The sequence below is a fragment of the Primulina tabacum genome, chromosome 13 (genome assembly GCF_025594145.1).
Source record: "Primulina tabacum isolate GXHZ01 chromosome 13, ASM2559414v2, whole genome shotgun sequence".
NCBI lineage: Eukaryota > Viridiplantae > Streptophyta > Magnoliopsida > Lamiales > Gesneriaceae > Primulina > Primulina tabacum.
Genome location: NC_134562.1, coordinates 4416181 through 4430280, shown reverse-complemented (window position 1 = coordinate 4430280; position 14100 = coordinate 4416181).

Below are 14100 nucleotides of genomic sequence, written 5' to 3'. Positions count from 1 at the left end.
ACCTATGACAGTTTTTGAAATTGGTCTTGGAACTATGTTCCAGACATTGTTATGAGTAAACTGATTTAGCTCTTCTTGCATTGCATTTACCCAGTTAGGATCAGCAAGAGCTTCATCAGTTTTCTTTGGTTCTATTTGTGAAACAAAAGCTGAATAGATAAATAGATTTAGCATTTGATTGCGAGTTCTTACTGGATCAGATGGATTTCCTATTACCAATTCAGGTGGGTGTGATTTTCTCCATCTGTACTCAGTATTTCTTGTATCAGCAATTTCTTCAGCTAGTAACTGAATATCATCAGTTTGCTCTATCAACTTATCATTAGGAATGGCTTCTGGTTGTTCTTGTACCATAACTGATTTGACAAAGTGAATGTATTTTCCTTTGCTCATATTCAGTTTTGGTTGAGTATCATTGGTTGACATTTCATCTTGGTTACAGAACCCCAAACCAATTTTATCAGTTACTGATTTTTGGGAGTTCTGTATATCAGTCAATGCGATAGATGATTTGTTCCACGACTGAATAAGCTCAGTCTGTTTTGTGTTCTCAAGCATCAACTTCTGTATTAATGACTGATTTTTATTTCTTTCTGCTTTTAGCTCAGCAATTTCCCTTTTTAGACTCAACCCTTCAACTGATTCATCAGTTTCGGTTTTATTGTCTGTGGTATCAGTTTGCTTTGCTTTGAGTTTTTCAAATGATGAAGCAAGTTTCTGATACTCATCTACCATGTCATGTAATGTGAAAATGAGTTCTTCTCGTGTAAAATCAGTTGAACTAAAATCAAATACCTGTTGGCTAGATGACTCTTCTGCTGCATCATTAGCCATCAAGCACTTTACTTCCTCATCATCACTAGAACTGCATGAGTTTTCTGGTTCCGACTCTTCACTGTCAGTTTCTGCCCATTTTGATTTGTTTTCTTCAGCTAAGAGTACTTCATGTTTCTTTCTGAAGAACTTTTTATCTTCTTTGGGTCTTCTTTTGTGTTCATATAATTTCTTTCTTCTATCAGTTGAGCCTTGAACATCCTTCTTAGTTTTAGGACAATCAGCAATAAAGTGGCCTGATTTGCCACAGTTGTAGCATGCATTTGATTCATCCTTGGCGTTGTTTCTTTGATATGGTTTCTGGAAGTTCCCTTGATTCTTTCTCATGAACCTTCCAAATTTTTTGATAAACAATGACATAGCATCGTTACTCAACTGATCAGCAGATTTTTCAACTGAACTGATTTGTTCAGTTCTGAGAGCGGCTAGAGTAGTTGTGGCTGCAGAAGTAGATGGTTCTCCTTCTCTGGTCTGCAGCTCAAATTCATAGGCTTTTAAATCAGCAAATAGATCATGGAGTTCGATTTGGTTAAGATCTTTGGACTCCCTCATTGCCATGATCTTGACATCCCATTCTTTGGGAAGACCTCTCATTATCTTTAGTGCAATTTCTTTGTTGGTATACACTTTTCCAAGTGCATTTAGCTCATTGATGATACTACTTACTCTTTCATCATACTCGTGCATCGATTCTCCTGCTTTCATTTTGATGTTATCAAACTTTTGCACAGCAACAGAAAGTTTATTTTCTTTGGTTTGATCATTTCCTTCACACAGCTGGATCAGCTTTTCCCAAATTTCTTTGGCTGTTTTACACATCTTTATTTTGCTGAAAGTTACTTTGTCCAGCGTTTTGTACAGAATGTCTTTAGCCACATTGTCAAGATTTGCTTTTCTTTTGTCTTCAGTTGTCCATTCATCTTTGGGCTTTTATATTCTTTGTGTTGCCCCTTCTGTGATGGCAATTGCTGTATTTGCTTTTAGAATCTTCATGGGTCCATCAGTTATGACATACCACATGTCATCATCTTGTGCTGCTAAATGAGCTTGCATTCTAATTTTCCAATCATCGAATTCTTCTCTGGAGAACATAGAAATTTTGTTGAATGAAGTCATACTAGCAAGTTTATACATCAAAAGTATTCAAGAACAAGATTCACCCGCTCTGATACCACTTGTTAGGATCAGTTAACGTATCAAAAGTGTTTAGAAGGGGGGGTTGAATAAACACTCACAATTAAAATTGATCTTTTCAAATTTTGAGTTCAGTTTGGTGAAAAACTGATTCTCGGAATCTTGTTGATCAATATCAATCAGTTAAACTGAATCAGTTGCGGAAGGCAACTGACTGAAAGATAGAATACAAAAATAAAATGCGCAAGGGTTGTTTCTGGATGTTCGGAAATTTCAATTACTCCTACGTAACCCCTTCTATCACAAGGATAGGATATTCACTAAAAGACTTTGATCAAATACAAGAATTGTACTGACCCACTTCAGCTTGGACTTAACACTGCCAAAAACTGAAACTCTTAGTATAACAGAATGTTCTCAGTGCTTAACTGATCTTAGCACTATCGAATTTCAATGATTATTACAACTTGCTTGTAAGCTCAAATTGTAGCCTTAACTGCTACGAATAAATCAAGTAAGAGGTGAGCTAAGATTTTGATAGAGTGACAGCAAGCTTTTTGAATAGTATTCACTTCGTTGTTGTTTTCAGCTGCTCTTCTGTCATATTTATATGCTTCTTTTCCAACGATAACTTGAGATAAATTTGAATCTATGTATCCGTTGATTTCCACTTCATTATTCTTTGGACTTTGTTTGCGGCGTCTTAATTGCTTTAGCCGGAATGCGTTGTTCTAGGTAGTCTTGGTTGTGGTGCGGCGTTTCATATTCAGTTGTAATCTGTTATGTCTCTTTGTCGGTTGAAAGTTCTTTCCCGAGACATCTTCAGCTGAGAGATACTTAACTTTAAGGCATTCGGCTGGATGTATTAACTGATCGGTTTCCAACTGATCAGACAGTCGATTTCAGTTATTAAGTCCAGTTGCTGAGTTCAGTTGGTTCGTATTTTCAGTTGGTTGATCAGTTTGTCAAACTCCAGAATTTAGTTTCCAACATTTTCCCTTTATCCTTCTTCTGCATGTCTATGTTCATCTCAAAAGTCCGAAGTGAACTGATAAGGTCTTCCAAAGCCATTTTCGTTGTATCCTTAGCTTCATCTATCGCACAGATTTTTATGTTGAATCTTTCAGGAAAAGAACGAAGAACCTTACTAACTAATCGTCATTAGAGATGGGGTCTCCAAGACTGAACGCCTCATTAGCAATTTCTCATAGGCGACAATCATATTCCAATATGTTCTCAGATACTTCCATCCTCATCATCTCGAACTTGGAAGTGACCATCCTCAGTCTTGTTCGTCGCACACTCTCAGAACCTTCACAGTGTCTTTGTAGAATGTCTCATGCATCCTTGGCCGAGACACAATTAGTAATAAGCCCGAACATGTTCATATCAACTGACGAAAAGATTGCGTTCAGTGCCTCCGAGTTGTAATTTGAAATTTGCACTTCATTCAGTAGTCCAGTCACTTTTCGGTTTTATCAGACTATCATCATCTTCATCTATTCTCCATGGTGGAGTCCAACCGCTTAGAACTCTTTGCCATGCTCTCTCATCTATGGATTTTATATGAAACCGAATTTTGACCTTCCATAGACCGTAGTTGGTTCCATCTAAGACTGGTGGGCGAAGTGCGGTGTTTGCGAGTGATGGATCCATTTAATATTTCTGTCAAACAAAAAAAAACCAGAATCAGCACTTAGTATATCAAGAGTAGGCTCTGATACCACTTGTAAGAGTTTTATTGTTCAACAAATACTAGTAAATAATAAAAAATCAGTATGGGATGTAAGATCGTGGATTTGTGTTTTATCAGGATTAAGTGTTGTGTCAAATGTTACAATAAATCAATATATATTGTAGTTCATTGAGAGTTTGATTTGTGTAATTATATATTTTTATTTGGAGACATCATTGTTAAGTGAAAATATTCCCAAAGTTTTCTTCACAATGATGGTGAGGTTATTAAGGATGATGGACATTTAAGTTCATAGTGATGATATTATTAAGGGTGATGATTGTTTTAGTTTAAGGTGATTTATTATATCAGATTCATTTATAGAGGTGAGACTGATTTGAGATAAAAATATCATGTGTACTTGGTGAAATGACAAAGAGGTGAAGAGATATGTTGTCAAAATTGAATGAATATGTCGGTTGTAAAATATATTGTATAATACGAGTCATGCCATTTTTACAAAATGTTGGTAGAGTTTACTTTGAAAATGGTACATCCCGTAATCTCTAGCACATTACAGATAAGAATGCAGCAACCAACAAACTGATCCCAAAATAAAAGCAAGATGTTTGGCCGCTCACATCTAGTAAAAGACAAATAAACTACATGTCGAACACGGATTACATGAAAACTGATTCCAAATTACAAATGCTAGCTTAAAGGCAGGTTGATACATCAAAAAGACAAATGCATCACTCTAGTTTGATATAAAAAACAGAGAATATATTGTGTAATGAAAATCACCAACTATTTGAGATCAAGGTGTTGGTCTAATATTTTTTCAAGGTGACATGATACTCATTTGCAAAATCTTGGTATGTAGTTTTCTTTTTCCAGTTCTAAATCACTAGCTTGGTTGGCATATGAATAAAAATAGTGATGGTTCTTGCAAAGTTGAGAAAATAGAAAGTGATGCATCAAATGATTGGATTCGTGGACTGGTTCACCTTAAGCAACAAAGGAATTCGAATCAGAGCCATGGATTGAAGACTTGATATTGGGAGAATGCAGGTAATTGATAATTTCTGCATCATAAATGTAAAAATATTAAAATTCCAGATAGTTTTCGCAATCATGGTAATGTATTTTCAAAAGAATTAACACAGTTGAAATAAACATGGAATGAAAACCCATAACTCATGAATTTCTAGAGTCAATGAATCGATGAGGTAATTTGAAGTAGACTATGTATAAAATATGAAATAGCAAGATTCAGTACACAATTTCATTCCTAGATGAATCCCGATTACTTTAATCATAAGTGTGTAAAGACAAGATGAAATTTTATACGACGAGGAATTTACCATTTCACTAGAGTGTTACTGTTGGACTCGGATAGGGGTGACACTCACTAGACGCAAGGTGTTATCCTGATGGTAATGATGCAGGTAGCGATATATTCAATAAAAACGTGAATATTTGTGAATATCTTGAAGCGTCTACTACTTAAACTATATACTAGAATTTTTTTTTTGAAAGCTAAATCTCGAAATATACATTTTATATGCATGCATGCGATAACGGCCGAAATTTACACATTTAAAAATAAAAGTATTCCAAGGTAAAACATGCAAAAATCCTGACAATCATCAACATATAAAAATGAAAGAGTAAGAAAATATCTAGTATCACTCCTAACTCATAAAATGTAATGTGCGGATAATATGGTATGGTCCTCGGGTTATCGTGCACACATCCAGCCCCGCCTACTCTTTTTTCGGCGCCTCCAATCTCCTCACTTATATGCTCACCTGCATCATTCAGATCTAGTGAATCTAAAGATTCAACACACCAAAATCGTTATAACAAGTACATATACCTAACATGCAACAGTGAAAAGTATTGTACTTAACATAAACTTCATAATTTTAAAAGCATGAACATAAACATAACATAAACATAACGTGTCAAAAACATTCATCAACATATCAGCATATACGTATTCATTTTCTTTATTTGAATTACGTTCATTAGCTGTGAGTTTCGTATCATCGTATTAGTCGTTGGATCCATCTACATATAATCGCGGAACCCAGCGGCAGTGACATCAGTGACAGAATTACCCATCCACTGAGCTTTGGCCTTACATGTCATCGTATTATCGTATCATCGTATTTAGTCGCAACCAACTCTCTTCCTTCAAAATATGTCATCAAATTCATCACTTATAAAAATCATGCATATACGTAAATTTTCTTAAAATCAAGCATGCAGCATATTATCATATTTTCATAAAAAGTCATATGCATGATAACATAAACATTTAAAACATGTCAAATTGTGGTCAGGGCGCCTCCAGGACTGCTAACTCGACCTAGGTGAAAAATAACAATTTTGCCCCTGGAAACTATGATTGACCATTTTACCCCTGGACCTCTAAATTTCGACCCGCAGCCAACCAAACCCCTAAGAACACCTCAAAACATATTTATAAATGTTTCCTAGGCATAACCTTGAGCTCGTTTCATAACTTAAACTGATTCGTTTTAAAACTTGGACCGGGGTCCCGATTTTAACTAAAATCAACCCGAAACTTAACCAAACTTTTCCCAACTTAAACCATGACTCAAACCTACATGACCAGCCCCTAAAACACTAGTTCCAGACCTCTTAAGACCTACGAACAATGCTTGAAAGTTGCTGGAATTTGTTTATGCGCACCTATCACGAAAGCCTAGTATTACCCTAGCCTTGAATTCTTGACTCTAGCCTAAACCGACTAGGACCAGCCCCGAGCCAACCCTTCATAGACCACCTCTGGACCCTCCTGGACTGACATGACCCTATCCCTCAGCCGCATGCACGATTTTAAGCACAACCACCCGTGAGCCATCGAACAAGCTCTAACTGAGACTACCTTCAACACCACTCACTTGACAGGACCAAGACCAAGACCAGCAGGGTTGGAGCCATTCTAGGACATGGCTCAGACCCACCAAGGTCTGGTCCAAGGCTCGGAACAGCCCCTGCACCACCGGCTCGCTCAAAACTTTGGATCTAGTCATACCCGAACCATCCACCAAGGAAAATAGTGTTCGGCCTTCACCAACCCTCGACTACCTAGCAACTCCAGCACCTAGACACCATGACTCCCGATGTTTTCAGCCTGTAAACACGTATTCGTGGCAGCCCCTTACATAAAAGCCATGAAAAACTGTGAGTTGCAAGAAAGAACATATATATTTCATGATAACCGATGAAAAACTGATACAACCAAAGAATTTAAACATTTTCATGCAAACACACAGGTATCAATGTATATCAGCGTGAATGATGAGAAAAATAAGGATTTATGGCGTGTCTTTGTGTTTAAACGCTCAAAACTTGAAAGTCTAAGCGTAGGACGAGCACCAGAGAGATCGGAAAGGATTTTTCATGGAAACCTTGAAGAATTTCGAGATGGCTGCTAAAGATTTCAAGTGGGAGGCTTCTGAAATGGAGGGGGCGGCCAAAGCTTGTACTAGGTTTAGGGTTTTTAGTTGCTAGGTTTAGGTTGATATAAAACATGTTAATTAGCCCTTAATTAAGAAAATAAAGTGATTAAAATGGTTTTAGGACCATTAAGCAATACAATAAACAATTCAAGCCCAAAAATACTCTCAAAAAATATTTCGTTTTGGTACGCTTTTGAAAATATTGCCTGAACCCTCAAAAAGTCCTCCGACTCGTTAAAATTTGCATACCTTATTAAAATATGACCCGGCGAGTAAAATATCCCAACCAATGCCCATTTTCAAAAATCACACTTAATTACACCATATATTAAATAATTATTTAATAAAAATATTTTCCCTGATTATCCTCGGTGTCCGTTCCTCGTTCGAGCACAAAATACAACTTAAAACCCTAATGCATGAAACGTTAAATAAACATGTACTAACCCACATATCATGAAATAAACATGCATTAAACTCATAAATATAATTAAACACATAATTTAAATAAAAATCCTAGATTGCATGCAAACAGGTTACGTAATTCGAATAAAACGTACCGAATAACTCCAGGTAGTGACTCTGCATCTCAGTCTCCCAAGTAACCTCCTCCTCGGAATGATTCAGCCACTTGACTTTGACCATGTGGATCACCTTGTTTCAGAGCCTCCTCTCCTGTCTATACAATATCTGAGCGAGTTTCTCCTCAAAAGACAGGTTTGGTGTCAGCTGTAGTGTTTCGTAGTTCAGCACATGCGAAGGCTTCGACATATAATTTCGTAGCATAGAGACATGGAACACATTATGAAACCCCGTCAGATTCGGCGGTAAAGTGACTCTGTAAGCTAGCATCCCCACTCTTTCTAGGATCTCGAAAGGTCCTATGAATCTAGGACTGAGCTTGCCCTTCTTCCCAAATCTCATCATACCTTTCATTGGTGCGACTTTCGCAAATACATGATCCCCTACTGTGAACTCAAGATCCCTGCGCCTCTGATCTGCATAACTCTTCTGTCGATTCTGAGCGGTCTTCATCTTGTCTCGGATCTTGACCACTAACTCTGTAGTTTTACTGACATTATCTGGCCCTAACTCTACCCTCTCTCCTACCTCTTTCTAATAGACTGGTGACCTACATTTTCTCTCGTACAATGCCTCATATGAAGCCATACCAATAGATGCCTGATAACTGTTGTTGTATGTGAACTCCACAAGAGGTAGCTTCGGCTCCCAGCTGCCCTGGAAGTCGATCATGCAAGCTCTGAGTAGGTCCTCCAAAATCTGAATCACCCTCTCTGACTGTCCGTCGGTCTGAGGATGGAAGGCAGTAGTGAATAATATCTTAGTGCCCAATGCCTTATGTAAACTCTTCCAGAATGCAGACGTGAACCTCGGATCCCTGTCTGCCATGATGGACACGGGAATCCCATGCAGTCTGACTAACTCTCTAATATACAGCTCTGCATACTGAGTCATGGTGAAAGTCTTCCTGATCGGTAGAAAGTGTGCTGATTTAGTGAGCCGATCAACTATCACCCAAATGACATTATATCCTCCAGTCGTCCTTGGAAGCACTGTCAGGAAATCCACGGTAATGTTCTCCCATTTCCACTCGGGAATAGGGAGTGGTCTCAGCTTCTCTGCAGGTCTCTAATGCTCTTCCTTGACCTGCTGACACGTCAAACACTCGGAGACGAAATGCAGAATATCCCAGTTCATGCCCGGCCACCAATAAAGAGTCTGTAGATCCTTATACATCTTCATACTCCGTGGGTGGATGGAGTACAGGGTAATATGGGCCTCACTTATGATATCTGCTCTTAGGGAATCACTGCTAGGAACCCACAGTCGGTCACGACATCTGACTATGTTGTCCTCAACTGTATACAACCTCAGGTCCTTAGACTCATCCCTCTGTCTCCACTTTTGTAACTGCTCGTCAGAAGTCTGTCCTGCTCAAAAATCCTGTCCCTCAGTGTCGAATACACTGTCATGATAGAAATACTAGGGGCATCGCCCCTGGCGTAAACTGCAAGCTCAAACCTCTGAATCTTGCCTTCAACGGTCTCTGTACCGACAACTGAGCGATCATTGTATTCTTCCTGCTCAGGTCATCTGCAACCACATCAGCCTTACTCGGATGGTAGATAATGTAGGTGTAACGTACCGTACTTTTAAACTACTTAAAATTTTGCGGAAAATAAAAATTTTCTTAAATAATTAACAACCTCGCAAAATACACTTGTAAATAAAATGTGTTAGGAAACTAGATTCTGGAGTTTGACAAAACATGAATCAATCGATTAACAAAATATGAATCAACTGATACGCGCAAGCAAATTCGGCAACTGAACTTATCAACTGAAATTAGCTGATACAATGATACAGAGTAAACTGATCAGTTGGAACTTATCAGTTAAAACATTCAGCCGAATGCCTCAAAGTCTCTCAACTGAAGATGTCTCGGAAAAGAACAAAGAAGACATAACAGATTACAAGAGCACCGCACAACAACCAAGACTACTTAAAACAACGCATTCCGGACAAAGCAATTAAGACGCCGAATTACAATAAATGAAGCAAACAATATCGAAGGAATAATCAAGTGGAAACCAACGGATACAAAGATTCAAATTTATCTTAAGATTACCGTTGGAAAAGAAGAGTATAAATATGGCAGAAGAAAAAGAAGTAAATATACATCATTCAAAACTTGCTATTACTCTGTCAAAATCTCAGCTCACTCTTACTTGATTTATTCGTAGCAATCAAGGCTACAAGTTGAGCAAACTAGCACTCTGTAATATTTGTTAATTCAATAGTGCTAAGATCAGTTACGCACAGAGATCATTTTGTAATACTAAGAGTTTCAGTTTAGGCAGTGGGTAAGTCCTAACTGAAGTGGGTCTGTACAAGTGTTGTATTGGATCAAAATCTTTTAGTGGAAATCCTATCCTTGTGATAGAAGGGGTGACGTAGGAGTAATTGAATTCTCCGAACATCCAGAAACAATCCTTGTGTATTTTATTTCAGTTCTGTATTCTATCTGTCAGTCAGTTACTTTCCGCAACTACCTCAGTTTACCTGATTGATATTGACCAACAAGATTCCGAGAATCAGTTTGTCACCAAACTGAACTCAAAAATTCGATAAGACCAATATTAATTGAGAGTGTTTATTCAACCCGCCCTTCTAAATACTCTTGACACGTCAATCGATCCTATCAAGTGGTATCAGAGCGGTTGAATCTTGTTTTTGAATACTTCTGATTATAAATCTGCTAGCATGACTTCATTCAATAAAATTCCTATGTTCTCAAGAGAAGATTTCGATGACTGGAAAATCAAAATGCAGTCTCACTTAGCTGCACAAGATGATGACATGTGGTATGTCATAACAGACGGACCCATGAAGATTCTAAAAGCAAATACAGCAATTGCCATAACTGAAGGGGCACCACAGAGAATTCAAAAGCCCAGAGAAGAGTGGACAACTGAGGACAAAAGAAAAGCCAATTTTGACAATGTGGCCAAAGATACTCTATACAAAACACTGGACAAAGCAACATTCAACAAAATAAAGATGTGCAAAACAGCAAAAGAAATTTGGGAAAAGTTGATTCAATTATATGAAGGAAATGACTAAACAAAAGAAAATAAACTCTCTGTTGCTGTTTAGAAATTTGACAATATCAAAATGATGGTTGGAGAATCAATGAATGAGTATGATGAAAGGGTGAGCAGTATTGTAAATGAATTAAATGCACTCGGAAAGGTGTATACTAACAAAGAGGTTGCACTAAAAGTGATGAGAGGTCTTCCAAAGGAATGGGATGTCAAAACTATGGCTATGAGAGAATCTAAAGACTTGAACCAGATCGAACTTCATGAACTATTTGCTGATTTAAAAGCTTATGAATTTGAATTGCAGAGCAGAGAAGGAGAACCATTTACTCCTACAGCTACAACTGCTCTAGCAGCTGTAAGAACTGAATCAACCAGTTCAGTCAAGAAATCTGCCGATCAATTAAGCAATGATGCTATGTCATTATTCATCAAAAAGTTTGGGAGGTTCATGAGAAAGAACCAAGGAAACTTTCAGAAGCAATACCAGAGAAACAATTCCAAAGAAGAAATAAATGCTTGCTACAATTGTGGCAAAACAGGTCATTATATTGCTGACTATCCTAAACCTAAAAAGGACAGTCAAGGATCAACTGACAGAAGAAAGAAATCATATGAGCATAAGAGAAGATCCAGAGATGATAAGAAAACCTACAAAAAGAAACATGAGGTTCTATTAGCTGAAGAGAACAAATCCAAATGGGCAGAAACTGATAGTGACGAATCAGAACCAGAAAGCTCATATAGCTCAAGTGATGAAGAGGAATCCAAATGTCTAATGGCCAATGATACAGAAGCAGAATCTACAAGTCAACAGGTATTTGATTTTAGTTCAACTGATTTTACACGAGAAGAACTCATTTTAACATTGCATGAAATGGTAAATGAGTACCAGAAACTTGCGTCATCATTTGAGGAAATAAAGTCAAAGCAAAATGATCCCATGGACAATAAAACCAAAACTGATGAATCAGTTGATGGGTTGAGTCTAAAAAGGAAAATTGCTGAGTTAAAAGCAGAGAGAAAGAAATATCAGTCACTGACCCAGAAATTGATCCTTGAAAATTCAAAACAGACTGAACTCATTCAATCTTGGAATAAGTCGTCTACTGCACTGAATGAGATGCAGAATTCACAAAAATCAGTTTCTGATAAAACTGGTTTAGGGTTCAGTAATCAAGGAGAAACGTTTTCAAATGATACTCAACCAAAGCTGACAATGAACAAAGGGAAGTACATTCACTTTGTCAAATCAGCAGTGGTACAAGAACAAATTGAGCCCAGTAAACTGATTGAACAACCTACTGAGAAGTTGAACAAGGCTAGAAGATATGGGATTAGCTATAGCCAAAAGCTTTCAACTGATTCACAAAGCGGGTCATCAAAAAGATTTCACAAAAACTATTCGAATGGCTATGTCAATTACTATAACTGCAAGCCAGTTCAGAAGAGATACAGATTGAACAATCAGTTGAATAAGACTAAAACACATACTGTATCAACTGTACACTACTCACCATGCACACAAAAGCCGAGAAAAACCATTTGGAATACAGCTACTGGAAAGTCAGTTAGACTAATCCAAGTATGGGTTCCAAAGGGACTAATAAGTTTTGGACCCAAATAGATATGGGTACCAAATCATATTATGTGTGTGCTTGCAGGTAACAGGTACAGATAAAAATTCAATATGGTATTTGGACAGCGGTTGCTCACGACATATGACAGGAGATGCAAGTATGCTATCTCAACTGACCAAATATAGTGGTCCAAACATCAGTTTCGGAGATAATTCCAAAGGTAAAACCGTGGGTAAGGTTAAGCTTATCCATGGTAACTTTACTATTAAAGATGTTTTATTAGTAGAGAATCTGAAGTATAACTTGATTAGTATCAGTCAGTTATGCGACAATGGATTCTCGGTACAATTTGATAAAAACTCATGCTCAGTTAAAACATCAACTGATGAAATCATACTAACTGGCAAACGATGTGGAAACACATATAAAGTCAGTTGGAATGAACAGCCTCATGCACCAGTCTGCTTTATTGCTTCAAAATCATCTCAAAACTGGATGTGGCATAAAAGGTTAAATCATTTAAACTTTAAATCCATTGCCTATCTGAGTAAACATGAACTTGTAACTGGTTTGCCCAAAATAAATTTTTCAAAAGAAAAACTTTGCTCAGCATGTCAGTATGGAAAACAAGTACGATCTTCTTTCAAAAACAAGGGCTGTAAGTCTTCATCCCGATGCTTAGAACTATTGCACATGGATCTCTTCGGTCCAATACCAGTCATGAGCTTAGGGGGAATGAAATACACCTTGGTGGTTGTAGATGATTTTTCAAGATTTACTTGGGTTATCTTTCTCAAATCCAAAGACCATACGGCTGCACAACTGATTAAACTTTTTAAAAGACTTTTAAATGAAAAATCAGTTGGGATTGATCGAATCAGATCTGATCGAGGAACTGAATTCATCAATCAAACACTTTCAAGCTTTCTAGAAAATGCTGGAATCAAGCATGAGCTCTCAGCAGCAAGAACTCCTCAGCAAAACGGTGTAGCTGAGAGAAGAAATCGAACCCTTAAAGAAGCTGCTAGAACAATGCTTGCTGATTCTGGTATTTCTCAAAGATTTTGGGCAGAGTCAGTAAACAGTGCATGTTATACTCAGAACAGATCAATGATTAATAAGAATCATATGAAAACACCATATGAGATCTGGCATGGAAGAAAAAGTATAATCACTTATTTCAAAATATTCGGCTGTAGATGTTTTATTCATGATAATAGTAAAAATTACTTAAAAGCATTCGATGCCAAATCTGCAGAAGGAATATTCCTTGGATATTCATCAGTTAGTATAGCTTATAGAGTCTTTAATAAGAAAACTTTAAATGTTGAAGAATCTGCGCATGTTAATTTTGATGAAACTGCACTAACTGATAAGCCAGCTGATCAAGTTGAGCTACCTGATCGATTTTCAGATATCAGTTTGGAAGATGATGACAAAGATGAAAATCATAATAATCAAAACATCCTTCAAACACCAGAACCAGAGATATTGGATCAATTAAATTAGCAGGAAGTCAATGCTGACAATCAGTTATTAAAGGAAAATGATAATATTCAAATATCAGCTGACGAGGCATCAACTGAAGCTGAAAACTGCATTCGGTTACCAACTGAAGAAGTTGCAGATGCAACGAATGCTGAGTACAGATGGAGAAAATCACATCCACCAGAATTGCCAAACAGATAGAGAAGAAAGAGCAGTCATGAGAAAGCTGTAAGAATGAGCTATGCGCCTTAGGATCTTCAATTCCTTGCGGA